At 46.6% G+C, this 18,147-nt stretch overlaps 1 pseudogene across 1 annotated transcript in view; it reads left to right on the top strand.

Annotated features, from left to right (window-relative positions):
• LOC307115467 (phosphofurin acidic cluster sorting protein 2-like) overlaps positions 1–16,311 on the top strand; it is a 41,565-nt pseudogene extending 25,254 nt beyond the window's left edge. Inside the window, exon 6 of the transcript in view lies at positions 16,244–16,311. The product of the transcript in view is annotated as a phosphofurin acidic cluster sorting protein 2-like (transcript). The remainder of the gene's footprint in view (positions 1–16,243) is intronic.
• Positions 16,312–18,147: the final 1,836 nt, after the last annotated feature.

Raw genomic sequence — 18,147 nt, 5'->3', positions numbered from 1 at the left:
CAACCGCCACTCACTTGGCAAGAGACAGTTGACAGTTCAAGATGTTCTCTTGTTGTGTTCCCAGTTATCGGGGCTCTGGTTCCCGGAGACCCTGCAGTGAGAGTTGTTCCAGACTCTGTAGACGGTTCAACACTCGTGCCCGACACCTCTGGCCGTTTTCAAGAAGATCCCGTCAGGTAAGAGAAGGTGGCCTGGATCAGACCCATTCACGCAGGCCAGCCTCCTCTGTGGGCCATCCCTGTGCAGCCCACATGCCTTCCCTTCATGTGGTGGGAAGAGGACCTGAAGGGAGAACCCCGGGGCAGGAGCAGCTTTTGGGGCAGTGGATCACCTAGATGTCCTGCTGTGATAACACCCCAGGGCAGGGCAGGTAGTTGGAGATGGGCTTCCAGAGGGGTCCCTTATCTGTGCCAATGGGAATCCCCACCCTCAGCCTGTAACACCTTTTCCTCGCCAGTGGAGGTCTCAATAGATCACACTGTGTGTGTGTGTGTGTGTGTGTGTGTGTGTGTGTGTGTGTGTGTGTGTGTGTCTGGAGTGGAGGGTCACAGGGGTCACAGAACCAGCACAACAGGGCTCTGAGGCTTTCCCCTGGTGACTGGGAACTGTCTTTACAGAGCTCCGCACAGGAGAATGGACCGGAGCCCACAGATGGGGTCCTCAACTCCATGCCCCTGCAGGAGGCACAGGTGCCCCATACCTCCTCCAGCGTGCAGCATGGCCGCAGGGTGAGTATAGGTGCCCAGTTGACCCAGACTCCTGAACCCCTGGGAGTCACCAGGACCTGGGTTCCCGAAAGCATCCTGCTACTCCCCTGAGATCCTTCCTAGTGTCCAGTTTCCAAAGGAATCTGTATCCCCATCGCCTCCAGGTCAGGAGCTGGGGCCTTCCTGGGCTGCACATTGTACCAGGACAGGGATGGCTTATCACGGCGATCTAGGTCTTCATTGTTGTGGGACCTGAACCTTATAACCTTCTGTTGCCATGACAATGGTGCCACCCTGAACGCACCACATGCCCTAATATCAGATTCTCCACCCCAGGAAACGCCTCTGTGTCTCATCTTACATTGGGATGTTTTGTCAGAAATCACATGGGTGACACTGTTAATAAAGCATGTGCTGTCTGTCCTCTGCTAAGAAAATGATCTAAGATACTAATGTGTTTCATATTCCTCACCTCCAATTCTACTTTTCCTGCCAAGAACCTTTACTCTTATCAATGTAAAAAAACATTCAAAGTTGTGAAAAAATTTTGTGTGTTTCTTTGAGCCAAAGTGTCGACAATTGCCAGGGAGCAAAATGTCAATGGGTTGAGAGAAAGCACGGGAGAATGACAATTTTGCACCTTATTTTACACATTACAAGCAAAGTGCAGACTTATGTGGGTTACATGAACTCCATGGGTGATAGATTAGGGAGAGAGGGGAAAGCAAAGTGTGGAAATTCTGTGATTGGATAAACAGTAAAATGATAGGCACATACTTCTTTTCCATAGGTGGATGTAGGATAGCTTCAAGTCAACAATGAACTCAATAACAACGAAGGGATTTGTGATCTCCACAGGGCATCTAGTGGTGCCTGTACATGAGTTGTGCAAAATAAGGAAGATTCCTTTGATAATCCAAAGATATGTTATCATAGATGCCAAAAGGCTGTACATAGACTCTGTTAAGGTAAAGATTGACATTTGTCAGGGAAGATGCCAGACTAAGACATGACTGCCCACCATGAGCTCCTTTGAGTTAGCGTTTTAATTTCAGACCATCCTTTGTAGTTACTTAAGGTGTCTTAGTTTGCAAGGCCTCCACACAGGACTTCCCTGACCTAGTCAAGTTAGCATGTGGCTCCTTTTTTCGTCCACACATCCTCCTTTTCTTCACAAATCAATACACATTATGCATTGTTTATCAGCGTTAGTGCTTTGTCTTGCTGAACAATGGATTATTGGGGATGAGGCAAGACCTTACATAAACTTAAATGGCATTCAAGGTGGAATTTTTATTATTATTCAAAATAAACAGCAGTTGAATGGGAGGCCATGAGCTTCTATATGTCCTTGTTACAAAATATTCTGGATCAATTTTAAATTTTGAGCTACCATGAGCAGAGTCCTTTTGCTGCTTGTATTAAGTTTTGGTATTTTGCATCTAGTATAACATTTACAACCAGGAACAAAAGCAACGGTATTAAAGCAGTAACACCGTTTAGGAATAAAAAATGTCTAGTGCTAGCATGCCAGGCAACCAAAAAACCCTTTGCATGCATTATCATAATTGTTCATTAAGCTAAGTATAGGTTTTCCTCCTTCATCCACTGTCCCTTGTACTTATGATATGTTTGGCCAGATGAATTAAGACTCTCTACTCTTTCATTATCATAATTGATCATCAGAATGTCATTGTCTAGTAGGTGGGAAACATTAGCAGGTATCCAAATTCAACTTTTCATATTTAATGAGGGTGGGGGGCTGGGGAGACAGATATTGTTTCCATTAGGAAACCATAGGAGGGTAATAACAATATAAAAATCAGTTGATGTATATTCAATCAATAACAATAAAGTGATATAAGAACAAGGTTTGAGCGGTAGTAATTTGTGAGCATCCAGGCCTTGGTGACTTCTTGGGCTAGCTGTCAGCCCCCATGGCCAGTGGTTTCTCATCCTTGAAAAGTCTTCAATCTCCATGGTGGATGGAGGCCAGTGTCAGAGACAGATGTCCACTTGTGGCTAGGCCTCTGATAAGGTAACGTCCTTTTTAACATGTTGGAGAGAGCCTTTAATTAATTTCTTTATCAATAAACAAAAATCTCCCGGTTGTAAGTTATGGTCTTTAAAGTCTTTTTCTATTGGGAGTACTGTGAAATGAATGTCACAAATTTATCAGGCCTATAACCTCCTTAGAGAGTCATTGATAGTAATGTAGAATGTCTTCATTTCCCCTATATTTGGAAAACAAAAAGATTTAAAAATCAGCAGTATTTTAAACAGAGTCATAACAACAATAATCATCTTCACTTCATTTAGTTCCATACCCATTTTTTTGTTTATCCTGATTATTTGCCAGTATTTTCATGAATTCAGTTATTCCTTAGAATTCTATACTTCTTCATTCAGTTCAAAGATGTGACCTGCTTAGAAACCTGTAATTTAGAGTAAGTCAGAGTCCTTTTCATGGATTTTTCTAAAGATGTAACATATTTGAAAATTCATTAGAATAAAACAATAACTATCTATGAATGACAAAACAAAGTGGCATGGTTATAGTTTTGATTGTAATGCAATAGATAAAAAACTTAGCTTTTTTGGTAAACTATAACAGTTCATGCTATAATTTTTGGAAAATTATAATTACTATAAAATGACAGAATAATATGAAAATATATAAGTATATGTATATATTTGGATTCAATACACAATTTCCATATAAAAAGAACAAATAATATGTAAGATTTTAAAACATTGTTCATGGCTTCTTGTATTGAGCATTGGATATAATTCATAAACTTCCAATGTTTGCACCACAAATACCTTGAGTCCCACTGCCAGACGCCCTCACAGGGAACCATCCCTCTTGGCTGGCCTGGTGTCGCTGACACCAACACCCGTGTTATACCTGAGACTTTCCTATTTGAACTTTTCTTTGAATCTTTCTATGTTCCTTCCTAGGGCAGGTTGAAATTTTAAGAATATCCATTTTAATAAAAACATATGTACACAAATAGCACAGTTGTATTTATATTTTTAATTTGGCAAATCTTTGCAGATAATTTCAATCATATTAAGTAGTCCTAAATTAGTTAAAAATGTTTCTCTAATAAGGAGACAGAATAAATCCTTGAGGTATTCCAGGGCCCATTGGAATTAACTTAAAATCATATTTTGTTTAAAATGTATCTTAAAATGGGAACTTTAGGAAGGTTGTCAAATATACATATGCAAAAGATTATACCATGTATATTTTGTAAATCTAAGTAAAGCAAACACAGGCTTATGGTAGTAATTCTAAAAGACATTAATCATACTTAAAAACAGTTTTAATATTAAATATTTTGTCCAGACTACAGAATTCATCCTAATTTCCATAAGAATTTAATCTTTTTAGGTCAATAAAAGATTGTATCCTAATAATGCCATTTGGAGGCTGAAAATTCACCACACATATCACATAGATAAACACATATCACATAAAGACTATACACATAATTTGAATTACTGTTTTTGCAGAGAAAATACGAGAATATTTTTATATAAAACTTTCACAAAAGTTTATAGCCTATACCCCCATTTAAAAACCTTTCCTCAACTTTCACAAACCTTCTTACCCATTCAGAAATAACTATCCTTAGAGAAACTTGTATTTTTCTTTTCCTTCAAATATGACTCCCCATACCTCAAGCCTTCTATTATCACAACTATATAATTTCTTCCAACGTAACTGGAACTTTTAACTCTTAGGAGCCTTAATTTCCAATGACAAGACAAAAGTGAACAACCGGCATTACTTAGATTGACGTTAATGAACATATTTGAATCACACTCTGACGTTCAAGAAACACACCTTCAACAAAGCACAAAACAGTACATCAACAGCTCCAAATGCATTTTACACACCTTCTGTAATAAAAAACCAAAAAGCAGATGGACTTAAGACTTTTCTAGCAACCAAAGTTTCAGTATTTCATGTTATTTCAAAATATCTAGATATTCAATAACTTTCATTAAAACTTACTAAATTAGAAAGAAATAGTTGAAATAAGCTAAAGTGATTTGTGTAGGTGGGTAAGGTAATTTTTTTTTCTATTGGGATAAGACATATCTTCTAGAGATTTGTATTTTAAAAAATGGCCTAGACAAGAGGTCTTGGTGAACTCAGGTATTTCTACTTCAAAGGTTCTGGGACTTTGGTTGCATAAAGCCAATTATCTACAAGCCTCTGAAATGAATAGGGGAGGTTCCAGGAAGGTAAAAAGCGTTGGTGGGATTTGAATTGTTTCTGGAGCCAAACCTCCGGCCCCTTGAAACCTTCATTTGTAAAACAAGAATAGTCATTTTCAATACCTCAGGGACTGGGTTGCCACCCAAATGTTGGCAAGGGACTGACAAAACCATTCACCCAGTTTGGGAATGTTTCTTTCTATTTGGGTACATTTTTCTAGTTTCCAGAAAGCACATACCTCTGAGAGGTATAAAGGCTTTCAGGTATATGAAACCTCTGTCAGTCTCCCATGGGAATGGCAAAACAGGTCCTAGTTTCAAGATAGTCTTGAAATTAATGGTGTGAAACCTCTCTGTCACCCACTTTATGTTGGGACCAGGTAGGTGGGGTAACAAAAGAAGGTTGGATTCTTCCTTGAGGGACTCAGGGTCATGTTTCTCCGGTTTGGTGAATATATACTCCAAAAGAGGACTCTCAAGTCACTGTAGGGTTGTTCCCCGTGTATATAGAGACATAAGTGCAAGCCAAGTGTTACAGGCATCTCAGCACGTGTCTGGGCTGTTTGGGGCCATTCTGAGTAGGGTGGGTACCCTGTGAAGCCATCTCCCGGGCTCTTCTGGAAGATAATAATGAAGAAAAGCTGATTAGCAAACATTTGGTCAGTCTCAAGCTTAGTTTCCTCCTGGAAGGTTCCTTTAAAATCATTAATTTCCCTTTTGGTTCAGTATCTCATTCACTTATTCTAAATATATAACTACTAGAAGCCCGGTGCTCGAAATTCGTGCACGGAGGGGGGTTGTCCCTCAGCCCAGCCTGTACCCTCTCCAATCTGGGACCCCTGGAGGGTGTCCGACTGCCCGTTTAGGCCCGATCCCGGGATCGGGCCTAAACGGGCAGTCGGACATCCCTCTCACAATCCAGGACTGCTGGCTCCAAACTGCTCACCTGCCTGCCTTCCTGATTGCCCCTAACTGCTTCTGCCTGCCAGCCTGATCACTCCCTAACCACTCCACTGCCAGCTTGGTTGATGCTTAACTGCTCCCCTGCCAGCCTGTTTACCCCCAACTTCCCTCCTCTGCCAGCCTGGTCACCCCTAACTGCCCTCTCCTGCAGGGTTGATCACCTCCAACTGCCCTCCCTTGCAAGCCTGGTCCCTCACAACTGCCCTCCCTTGCAGGCCTGGTCCCTTTCAACTGCCCTCCCTTGCAGGCAGGGTGCCTCCCAACTGCCCTCTCCTGCTGGCCATCTTGTAGTGGCCATCTTGTTTCCACATGGGGGCGGGATCTTTGACCACATGGGGGCAGACATATTGTGTGTTGGAGTGATGGTCAATCTGCATATTACTCTTTTATTAGATAGGATAGAGGCCTGGTGCAGGAGTGGGGGCCAGCTGGTTTGCCCTGAAGGGTGTCCCGGATCAGGGTGGGGGTTCCCTTGGGGCATGGGGCGGCCTGAGCGAGGGGCCTGTGGTGGTTTGCAGGCCAGCCACTCCCCCTGGCAACCCAAGCGGAGGCCCTGGTATCTGGAATTTATTTTCCTTCTACAATTGAAACTTTGTAGCCTGGAGCAGAGCCAAGCCTGGGGCTCCCTCCGCGGCCGGCAGCCATTTCTGTTGGGGTTATAATTGAAACTTTGTTGCCTTAATCGGGTGGGCCAGGACAGGGTGTGTGGAAAGCTTTGCTTCCCCTGTTGCCGCTGGCAACCCTGGCTTGCTCTCTCAAGCTCCGTTCTGCTGCCATTTCTGTTTGCATTTGTTTACCTTCTATAATTGAAATTTTGTAGCTTGAGTGGAGGCTTGGGCCTGCAATGGCTCACGGAAAGCTTGGTTGCTCTGTTACCTGGGAAACCTTGCTCTGTGTGCTGTAGCCATCTTGGTTGGGTTAATTTGCATACTTGCTCTGATTGGCTTTCTGGGCATGGCTTGTGGGTGTGTCGATGGTATGGTCAATTTGCATATTACCTTTTTATTAGGTAGGATTATTTATTTATTTATTTATTTATTCATTTATTTATTACTTTATTGATTAAGGTATCACATATTTGTCTTCAAAACCCCCCATTCCCATCCCAAACCCCTCCACACGCATGCCCCACCCCCCTGTTGTCCGTGATCACTGGTTAGGCTCATATGCAAGCACACAAGTCCTTTGGTTGATCTTTCTCCCTTATCCCCACCCTCCCCTACCTTCCCTCTGAGGTCAGACAGTCTGATCAATGCTGATCTTGTTCTTCAGTCTATGTTGTTCAGCATTTCCCCTAGATGAGTGAGCTCATGTGATACTAGGAATACACTTACAGGAACCGAAAATGAGACAAGCAATAATGGTTATGCTGAGAGGCAAATGACCCATTACCATCATTTGTCCACCACCCAGAACTGAAATATCATTGCTGTTATGTACACATAAAGAACTGTTGGTGCTTAAACCGGTTTGGCTCAGTGGATAGAGCGTCGGTCTGCGGACTGGAAGGTCCCAGGTTCGATTCCGGTCAAGGGCATGTACATTGGTTGCGAGCACATCCCCCGGTGGGGGGTGTACAGGAGGCAGCTGGTCGATGTCTCTCTCTCATCGATGTTTCTAGCTCCCTATCCCTCTCCCTTCCTCTCTGTGAAAGATCAATAAAATATATTTTTTTAAAAAAAGAACTGTTGGACATAGAAATTGGGACTCAAAAGAACTGTTGGCCCAGAAAGAAACTCACTATAGACTGATTCATTTGCCTTTCCTCCCCCTTTTTAAAAAATAGATTTTTATTGATTTCAGAGAGGAAGGGAGAGGGAGAGAGAGATAGAAACATCCATGATGGGAGAGAATCATCCATTGGCTGACTCTTGCACGCCCCCTACTGGGGATAGAGCCCACAACCTGGGTATCTGCCCTTGACAAGAATCAAACCTGGAAGCCTTCAGTCTTCAGGCCAATACTCTATCTCCTGAGCCAAACTGGCTAGGGCAGTGGTTTCCCTTTTAGTGATAATTTAAAATTCTCCCAAAGTATCAGTGAGAAGGTGAAACACACTTGTAGCAACCCTATGCTTGTTTGTGTTTGTTTACTTTTTCTAAATCCTACTTCAGTTTCCTATCATTCTTAAAGTGGGCAGACTTCTCTACAGGAGTTATCTTACAACCTTATTTAGTAATTCTGTTGCTGTGCTCCCAGAAATCAGGAGTATATTAATTGGAATAGGTTAGAATAGCCACTACATGTTCTAACAGTTAAATTTCTTTGTGAACCAATCAGGGCCATAGAGAAAATCGGGAACAATTTCTGGTTCCTCCCTGGCTGAGAGCAGCTTTTCTCCAAAGGGAGCTGTTGGAATCCTATTCTCATTTTTCCTTAAGTCAGTAGGGAGTGGTAGTGGAGGAGACAGAAGGGGAATGCAGAAGGGAAGGGAAGGGAAGGAACACGTCTGAACAAGGAAGCTCAGAGAGCAAAAGATGTAGTGGACATGCTATAGAAGGGAGAAAATGGGGTGTCAGCGTTTATTAGCTTCAGGAGAATTCAGAGATAAACTCTGAAATGTCCTTTTTAAAAAATAAATCTTTATTGTTCAGATTATTACAGTTGTTTCTAACCGCCCCCCCCCCCAATAGCTCCCTACTACTCAGTTCCCACCCCACCCCATGCGCTTACCCCCTCCATTGTCGTCATGCATAGGTGTAAGCTTTTTGTCCAATCTCTTCCCGCACCACCCACACCTCCGTTACCCTTGGGAATTGTCAGTCCACTCTTTTTCTATGCCCCTGATTCTATTATATTCACCAGTTTATTCTGTTCTTCAGATTTTGTATTCACTTGATTGTTAGATTCACTTGTTGATGTGTATTTGCTGTCACTTTGTTGTTCATAATTTTTATCTTTATCTTTTTCTTTCCATTCTTAGAGAATACCCTTCAGCATTTCATATAATACTGGTTTGGTGGTGATGAACTCCTTTAGTTTTTTCTTGTCTGTGAAGCTCTTTATCTGGACTTCAATTCTGAATGATAGCTTTGCTGGGTAGAGTAATCTTGGATGTAGGTTCTTGCTATTCATCACTTTGCATATTTCTTGCCACTCCCTTCTGGCCTGCAAAGTTTCTGCTGAGAAATCAGCTGACAGTCATATGGGTACTCCCTTGTCGGTAACTAACTGTTTTTCTGTTGCTGCTTTTAAGATTCTCTCTTTGTCTTTTGCCCTTGGCATTTTAATTATGATGTGTCTTGGTGTGGTCCTCTTTAGATTCTTCTTGTTTTGGGTTCTCTGCGCTTCCTGGACTTGTAAGTCTATTTCTTTCACCAGGTAGGGGAAGTTTTCTGTCATTATTTTTTCAAATAATTTTCAATAGCTTGCTCTCTCTCTTCTTCTGGCACCCCCATAATTCAGATGTTGGTATGATTGAAGTTGTCCCAGAGGCTCCTTACACTCTCTTCATAGTTTTAAATTCTTTTTTTCATTTTGCTTTTCCAGTTGGGTGTATTTTGCTTCTTCATATTTCACATTTTTTACTTGATTCTTGGGATCCTCTAGTCTGCTGTTGGATCTCTGTATATTATTCTTTATTTCAGTCAGTGTATACTTGATTTCTGTTTGGTCCTTTTCCATATCCTTGAGGGTCTCACTAAATTTCTCAGAGGTTTCTAGAAGATTCGTGAGTAACCTTATAACTGTGGTTTTGAACTCTATATCCAGTATTTTGCTTTCATCCATTTCTTTCATTTGTGACTTGTTTCTTTGTCTCCGCATTTTGGGTGCTTGCCTGTGTTTGTTTCTATGTACGGGGTAGCTGCTAAGTCTCCTTGAGTTGATAGAATGGCCTTGTGTGTTATTGTCCTATAGGGCCCAGTGGTTCAGCCTCCCCAGTGACTCGTGGTGGATACTCTTGGTGCACCCCATTTTAGGTTGTTTGCACAGTCTTGTTGTAGTTAACCCTTAAAAGCTATTGATATCACTGGGAGGAATTGAGCTCCAGGCCCATTGGCTTTGATGACCGGCTGTGTCTACACTGGAAGATCTGTTGCACAGGAGACACCCTTATGGGGTAGGACATGCTTCAGTGAGGCTTCGGTGTTCACTGAGTCTGCTCCTTGAGTGTGTCTCTTTATGGATGTGAAGAGTTGTAATTCAGTATGGTCTCACTCTGATCCCTGGGTAGACTGGCTCTTGGATCTCCAAGGAAGTACAAGGTCAGTCATTGTTTGGGGCCACCCAGCAGGAGCTACAGAGACATCTGCAGATTCCTCCTCTTTGTATGGGGTTTGGATATGCCCAGAAGAGGCCCAGCTGTGATGCAAGGCCTCTGATGCTGTCAAGTTATGGGCCTTCTTTTGGAATCTCTGACCCAGGTGCAGTTTATTTTAGGCAAAAGGACAGGCAATTCATATGCAAAAGCTGATGCTCTCAGCTTGGATGGGGTTGTAAATTGGGTGGGGTGGGGTCTCTGAGAATCACCAGGACAGAGCAAACAGCAATGGCTGCCCTGAACCAGAAAAGTCCCAGGTTCTCTGGGTTCTGACCAAGTTCCCCCCTACCCCCGCCCCCCGCCCCTGGTGCATGAACAATGAACGCTGCGAGCACCTCTAAGAGTAAGCCGTCCTTGAGTTCCTGTCCTGATGCCAGACAGTCCAGTTTCACCCTGTATGTGCCTGGGTCCCGCAGAGTCTAGCCCTGAACTGGAGTTCAGAGCAAGCGGGAGCTTTTATCTCTAGGTTTAAAGAGCCGCACATCCAGGTGACAGCACTTTCCAAGCCTCCGCACCTCTCACTGGTCTCAATGTGCTTTCTTCACCTCTTCTAGTTGTGGAACTTCCACTCAGCCAGCTTTCCCATGGTTCTGGGTGGTAGATTTTCTGCCATTTAGTTGTGGTTTTGATGTGGTTGTGAGAGGCAGCAAGTTTAGGTGACCATCTATACCATCTTAATTTCTTATTAATTTCTTTTTTAAGGAGATTTTATTGGTGCACTTCCTTAGAATTTTCTAATTTCCAAATCAAGATATGCATCCTATTCATTCAATCAGTTTAATTTTCAGGCTGGCATTTTTCTAGGTTTTTTTTTTTTTTTTTTTTTTGCCTGGGAAATATTAACTTAGGCATGCAAAGACAACTATATATTGGTCAATTTATAGTTGATAATTTATAGATAAGTCTTCCCATTTCTGTAAGACACTTGCAAGTCAAGGCTCCCTATCAGAGATATTAATGAGGGCTGGATTCTGGGAGTTCCCAGCTGTGGAGGCACAACTTCCCTTGTTAACTAGAGATGTGTTTGCTGCTGTTGTTTTTATTGTTTTTAGTATCTCAGCATATTTTCGAGGGTGTGATGTAGGGGGTTGAAGTGTGTTGCTTTATAGGTTGAGCTTCACGATGCTTACTCCTCTAAAGTCTCATTCAACCTTCTTATGTGCCTCGGTTTCTCTCCCTGCTGTGTAAAACAACCAGAAGGGTTACCAGTGCAGGTGGACCAAACCTGATTAGTGCTCCCCCTGAAGAGCCAGGTAGTTTAGTTACAGTTGTGTGGGAATTTCCCTCTTGGGCTCCTGCATGTGGTGAGGAATGACCTCTGACACATCCGCAAATAGCCTCAGTTGGCTAAGAACACCTGAGATTGGTGCAGCAAGGGGAATGTGCCGCTTCAAGATCTTCTGAGCTGAAGAAGATAAGCTCTCATTTATACAGCCAAGGTTTCCCCCCCACACTCTCAAAAGGCAATTCCAGTAGAAAAGCCAGAACCAGGCCCATTTTTCCTCCTGTCTCTCCTTAGCCTGGGATGTGTAAACCATTAATCTTAGTTCCACCAAGAGTATTCAAAAATACACCTCAAATAAAGTCAGCAGCACAAGCAAGGGAAGGTCCTGGGTCCAATAGACAATTCACACAAATTCACCCGACAGGCAGGGAACTGCTGGGTCAATGGGCCCTTTGCTGCATCCCAGCACCAGGTGTAGGTCTGCAGGGTGGTGCTGGGCGAGCTTTTCTGAGATCCTGCTGTATTGTGCCAAGTAAATGTCAATGTAAGAAGCAGTCAAAATTGTAAACAATTGCTGAGATTTTATCTGAGCCAAACTGTAAATTGCCTTGAAGCAAAATTTCAATGATTGAAATTATGCTCTGGAGAATGGCAGCTTTCACCTTATTTTAGATATTACAGTCAACAGTGGAGATGTATGTGGGTTGCATGAAATCCATTGTTGACAGATTGCATAAAAAGTAAAGTGATAGACACATACTTCTTTCCGATAGGTGGATATAGGAGAGAACAGCCAATAATGAACTCAATAACAATGATGGGATTTGTGGTCTCTGCAGAGCACAGAGTGTCCAGAACCAGGAAAATTTCTTTGACATTCTAAAGCTATGTTCTTGTAGATTGCAAAAGACAATAGGCAGGTTCAGTGAAGGTAAAGATTGACCTTTTTTTAGAGAAGATTCCAGCCTAGGACATAGCTACCCACAATAAACTGCTTTGAGTTAAAAAGTTTTAACTTTAGGACATTCTTTGTGACAACTTTAGGTCTCTGAGTTTAAAAGACCACCACCCAGGCCTTCCCTGACCTAATGACAGCTTAGTGAGTGGCCACTTTTTATGTCTCCACACTCGATCACTTATGCCCCACCTCTTGTCACCAATCATGTCCCTCCTCTGTCCCACCACAGGAGAACAAACCATCAACCCTGAGTAGGAAAAAGACCGGTAAGGTGCCAGCAGCTGCAGCTTCCTCACGAAATGTGGGCCTGGCCAGCACATCCACTGTGCTCAAAACACAGGTACCCCAGAAACTGTTCGCCACCTGGGTGGTGGACTACTCCAACCCAACCTGCGTGCCCAGGTGGTGCAGTCTCACTTTGAAGAAGCTAGTGATCTTCAAGAAGCTGGCAAAGGACCTCAAGTTTGTGGTGATTTCCCTGAAGATGCAGGACTGCAAGGGCATCCTGAGGTCCCAAGAGATTGTGCTGCCCTCCAGTAGACCAGTGCAGACCGACCTGGCGCTGACCTTCTCCCTGCAGTACTCCCACTTCCTCAAGGGAGAAGCCAACGAACTACAGGTCATGCTGGAGCAGAGAAAGCTGTATAAGAACAGGGCCGTCCTGGAGTACAAGACACTGGCCACGGGCGCCATCCACATGGCTGAAGTCATGCAGCAAAACCCCAAGTGTGGCCAGATGCTGAGCCTCTACAGCAGTGTCAAGGAGTCCTCCACCAAGGTGGCCGAAATCTGGATCTCCTCCCTGTGCAGTCAGCCCATCGAACCAGAGCACGGTGTCAGGCAGGCCAGCCCGAAGGCCAAGTCTGCAGGTAAATACACCGAGGGGCAGGATGAGAGCTCCTTTTCTGAGTGGGAAGCCAGCTGCAGTAGAAAGCACAGACAGGACCTGCACAAGGTTGACTTTGAGAAGGAGAAGCCAAAGAAGCAGCGGCGATCAATCCGAGGAAACTTGAAGCGAAAAGTCCTGGCGCTGTTTCACAGGTCCAAAGTGTCAGAGAGGGGCCGTCGGTGTGACATGATGGGGAACCCCAGGAAAAGTGACCCATACATGGAGGAGGATGAGAGCGTCCTCAGTGTCCCTAGGCCCAAGCTCAAGCCATACCTCGAAGGCCTGTCAGACTCCAGCTCACAGACGGAGATGTGGGGCAGCCATAGTGACAGGACCCAAACGGAGCCTCTGAGTCTGGCCCACATGCCGGAGAAGGCATGGGCCCTGGGCGCCAAGCAGCCAAGTGACACTGAAAATGCATTTGTGGCCTACAGCACACCCACCAGCAAGGTGGACAAGATCCGGATGACCTGCCTGTCCGGGCCGCCCATCGACCACGAGGACAGAGCCAGGCAATCCAGTCCCAAGGCTGAGTCCTCGGATACCTACTATGAGTGCAAGTGTGAGGACTTCTTCTCACAGCTGGAGGCCAGCTCCAATGACGCCCACAGGCAGGACCAGGAGGAGGATGACTTCAATGAGGGGAATCCGGAAGGCAGAAGAAGGACCATGACCGGGCAACAGACCTACCATGAGAAAGTCCTGTTATGGCTGCACACAGTCCAAGTGTCAGAGGAGGTCCTGGACCCTGAGCAGGACCCTGGCGAGCATGTCCTGGAGGTGGAGGAAGACCTGGACCTCCTGTATGACATGCTGGAGAACCCCAGTGACAGTGGCCCCGACATTGAGGATGATGACAGCATCCTCAGCACCCCCACACCGAAGCTCAGGCCATACTTCGAAAGCCTGTCTTGCGTGCCAGACATGAAGGACAATCACAGCGTCCTCAGCAGCCCCAACCCCAAACTGAGGCCATGCATCGAGGGCCTGTCAGACTCCAGCTTGCAGATGGAGATGTGGGGCCTCCACAGCACCAGGATCCGAAAGGAGCCTCTGAGTCTGGCCCACCTGCCTGGGAACACATGTGCCCCGGGAGGCAAGCAGCCAAGCCACAGTGACTCCAAATTTGTGGCCTACAGCACACCCACCACTAAGGTGGACAAGATCCAGATGGCCTCCCCATCCAGCCAGCAAATCGATCATGAGGCCAGTGCCAGGCAGGCCAGCACCACGGCCCTGACCTCGCCTAATGACTCTGCCGGCCCGGCTGAGAGCTTCTTCTTTCAGCAGGCGGCCAGCTACAGTGCCACCCACAGGCAGTCCCAGGAGCATAACTTTGAGGAAGGGAACCTGATAGTAAGAAGAAGGTGCATGCCCTGGCAACAGAATTACCTCCAGAAAGCTGTGGCATCTAATCTCAAGGCCAAAGTGTCCAAGGAGGTCATGTCCTCAGAACAGGCCCTGGTGAGGCATGTCCCCAAAGTGGAGAAGGCCCTGGACCATCGTCAGTATGACATTGTGGAGAGTTCCAGCGAGAGTAGCCTAGACATGGAGGACGATATCAGCGTCCCCAGCACCCCAAAGCCCAAGCTCAGGCGATACTTTGACAGCATGTCAAGTCTTAGTAGCTCTGACTCAAAGGCTCACAGAATTCGCTCCCCTAGGAAGCAGCTGGCAGACAGTGGGGAGGCAGAGTCCTCTGCCCGAGGTTGGTTCACCAGGAAGCTGCCATCCATAGTGCGCTTCACCAAGTCTCTAGTCATCCCCTCCAGCAGGTCCAAGAGGAAGCAGGCTGGCCACCAAGGATGTAACACATCCGTGAATGAATGGTTCAACAGATGGGACAACGAGGACCCAGAACCACAGAGCCAGCAGCAGATCCCTAGGAAGCCTGTGTGTGACCAGCTAAACAACATCCTCATTTCCCACGACAAGCTGCCTGAGAACATCATCCTGGTCAACACCTCAGACTGGCCGGGCCAGTTACTTTCGGACATCCTGCAGGGGCACACGCTGCCCATGGTGTGCACTTGCTCCACAGATGACGTCCAGGAGGCCTTCAGCATCATCATCTCCTGGATGCAGAGATACTGCACCTGCACTTCCCAGGCCCTGACGCCTGTGAAGATCGCGGTGGCAGGAGCACAGCCCTACTTCAGCGCTGTGCTGGGGGTCTTCGTGGAGCAGCTGTCCCACCAGCCACCCCAATGGCTGGACTACATGCGCTTCCTGGTCATCCCGCTGGGTTCCCACCCCTTGGCCAGCTACCTGGGCTCCATGGATTGCCGCTACCACAAGTTCTTCCAGGACCTGTATTGGTCGGACATGTTCAACAACCTGGATTCTCTGAACATCTTGCAGGACACACAGGACGTTGTGTCGAGAATCACAGAGTATGTCGTGGGGGCCAATTGTGTCTACCTGCTGCCCATCGCAGAGGCCATGCTCATGTCTAAACAACAGCGCCCTGACGAGAAGTCCTCCAAGAAGCTCATTCCCTTTGTGGGGGCAGTGATGGTTGGAAGAGTGGAACCATCTTCAGCCATGTCAGGAGACTCAGATGATGCGGCCTCCTCATCCAACACCCTGTTCCCCCCGTCAGTGAGTGGGGGCATGTCCTCCTCCAGCCAGAGTGTCCATGCAGAGATGATGGAACTGCAGGTGGATTACTGGACGGCAGCCCAGCCAATAGACACGAAGAGAGTAGCGGAGAAGAAAGACCTGCCTACCGCCAAGAACACACTCAAGTGCTTCTTCCAGTCTGTCCAGGTCAGCATGCTCCCCAGCAGTGGTGAGGCCACCACAACACCCGCCATGTGCATGACAGTGGTCACCAAGGAGAAGAAAAAGAAGGCGCCCAAGAAAACCAAGGATGAGGATGTTGAGTCCAAAAGCCAGTGCATCAAGGGCATCAGTCGCCTGGTTTGCAAGGCCAAGCACCAGCAGAACATGCTGCCGGTCATCATTGACGATGTGGAGTGGAACGGCGTGACATTCCTCCAGCTGGCAGCCCAGTGGTCGTCCCACGTCAAGCACTTCCCCATCTGCATCTTCGGACACTCCAATTCCACCTTCTAGCCCTGCCCCTCCCCCTGCCCTTCACCCTGCCTTGGCCAAGCCCAGAAGGGCCCAGCTGCTTTTCTGTGAACAGTTCAGTTTACTACAGACACACACCCTGGAAACCCAAAAAGAAACCGTTTTGGGATCAAATGCACTCACAGCCTGGAACTTAAGGGGGTTGCCCTCACTGGGAGCTCCTCACTGGAGAGCATTGTTGAGCTGGAGAATCATGGGCGATGTGTTTTGGCCTCAGGATGCCCAACATTCCCAGCGAGAAGGTTCTGGCCTTGAAGACCTGCCCTTCCTGGAAGCCAGGACTCTGCTTCCCTGGAAGCCAGCTCCAGCCTGTATCCAGCCTCAGAGCTGGGTGGCAAGAGGTCAAGGGCTGGCCTCTGATTGTGGGCATCTGAGCCCTACCACGTGGAGGTCAGTCAGCCCAACCTTAGGATCCAGCTGCCAGCCAGCCAACTGGCCCCAGCACCACATACTTGGGGTTCCCAATGAACTTCAGCCTCACAGGGAGAGAAAAAGACCTGTATGGTGCACATCGCCCTGGCACACTGGCTAGACAAAGTGGTCGAATTCCTGAACAGTGAACCCATCTTTGTTCCTGTCTGATACTACAGAACATTGCTACCACCCAACAGCTGTGGGACCAATTACTTACCAGGTGAGTCCCTCCCCCTTCAGAGCACATAGTCACCAGGCCACATGTTGGCTCTTTGCCTTCAGGTCACTGCACTCTCTGAGTGTTTGTTCCTCTGAACCCTCGGTGAACCCCGGAGCCAGCTCATAGGGCTATTGTAGGGACTGGCTGGGTCCTCCTGGTAAGTTTTCATGGGTGCCTAGACAGTGGAGAGGTCTGCTGGAGGGGCTGTGTTTGAGCCAATTGGTCATTTTCTCTTCCTCTTGAGGAAGCCTCTGCCAAATTTGTGATTCTCTTTGGGGCCTTGGGCTAAGCTCTTCTCTCATTTCATAAAGAGATTGGAGATCCCATTAGGGGTCGCTGTCCCAGGTGAATCCAGATCAGAGATGCCAGGGGTGAGCAGTGGGGTCCCAGGGTGACCCAACTATCTGAGATGGGGCTGGTTTGGGCTCATTCATTCAGCAAATATATGAGAAGCCCAGCCATGTACAGACACATCTCTAGGCACGGAGCATAATCCAGCACACACAGCAGACCCCAAGCCTGCACTCCAGAACTTCCTTCTTGTTGGGAGCAATTCAGTCACACTAGGCTGCACAGGCTCGTAGTGTCCACAGGACTGCCGATGTGACGTCCTCCTGGCCTCCTCTCCCTATGGCTGCATCTTTCCATATTGTGAAGAGGAAGGTGAACCTCTGTTCCAGCAGAAAACGTGAGTCCGTTTTGGGTCAGAGCCGGGAGGGGAGTATGGAGAGTGTGATTTCAAGGTGCTGGCAGAACTCTAGATCCCATTCATCGTGGGATTTCTGTAAGAGGGCGGAGGTGTGAGGGCTTCTCCTAGAAAAAAGGACACGAGTCAGAGAGCTGTGCATGTGGATATGGGTGGTGTGGGCAAGTAGTGGGAGCTCAGTGAGAGAGTCAGCCCCTCAGAAAATTCATACCCTTCCGTTCCTAATCCCAGCCCTGCCTGCACCGCTATACTGGGACCTTGCTGACCAACCTGGTATAACCTCCTCAGTGGCAGCTTGGCAGGTGTACCCCACCCTGTGGGAGTTGAATTTCAGTGGGAGGCCAAGAACCACATGGGACAGCTAGTGAATTAGGCAGCATGTAGGAGCAAGAGCCAAAATATGAGGTGATAGGAAGGCCCTGGGGTTCTTTGTTCGCTCATTGGTCAGTATTCCTGAAACTCATACTCTGTGCCAATG

The sequence above is a fragment of the Cnephaeus nilssonii genome (genome assembly GCF_951640355.1).
Source record: "Cnephaeus nilssonii genome assembly, chromosome: 19".
Classification (NCBI taxonomy): Eukaryota; Metazoa; Chordata; class Mammalia; order Chiroptera; family Vespertilionidae; genus Cnephaeus; species Cnephaeus nilssonii.
This window is presented reverse-complemented; position numbering and strand designations above follow the sequence as displayed.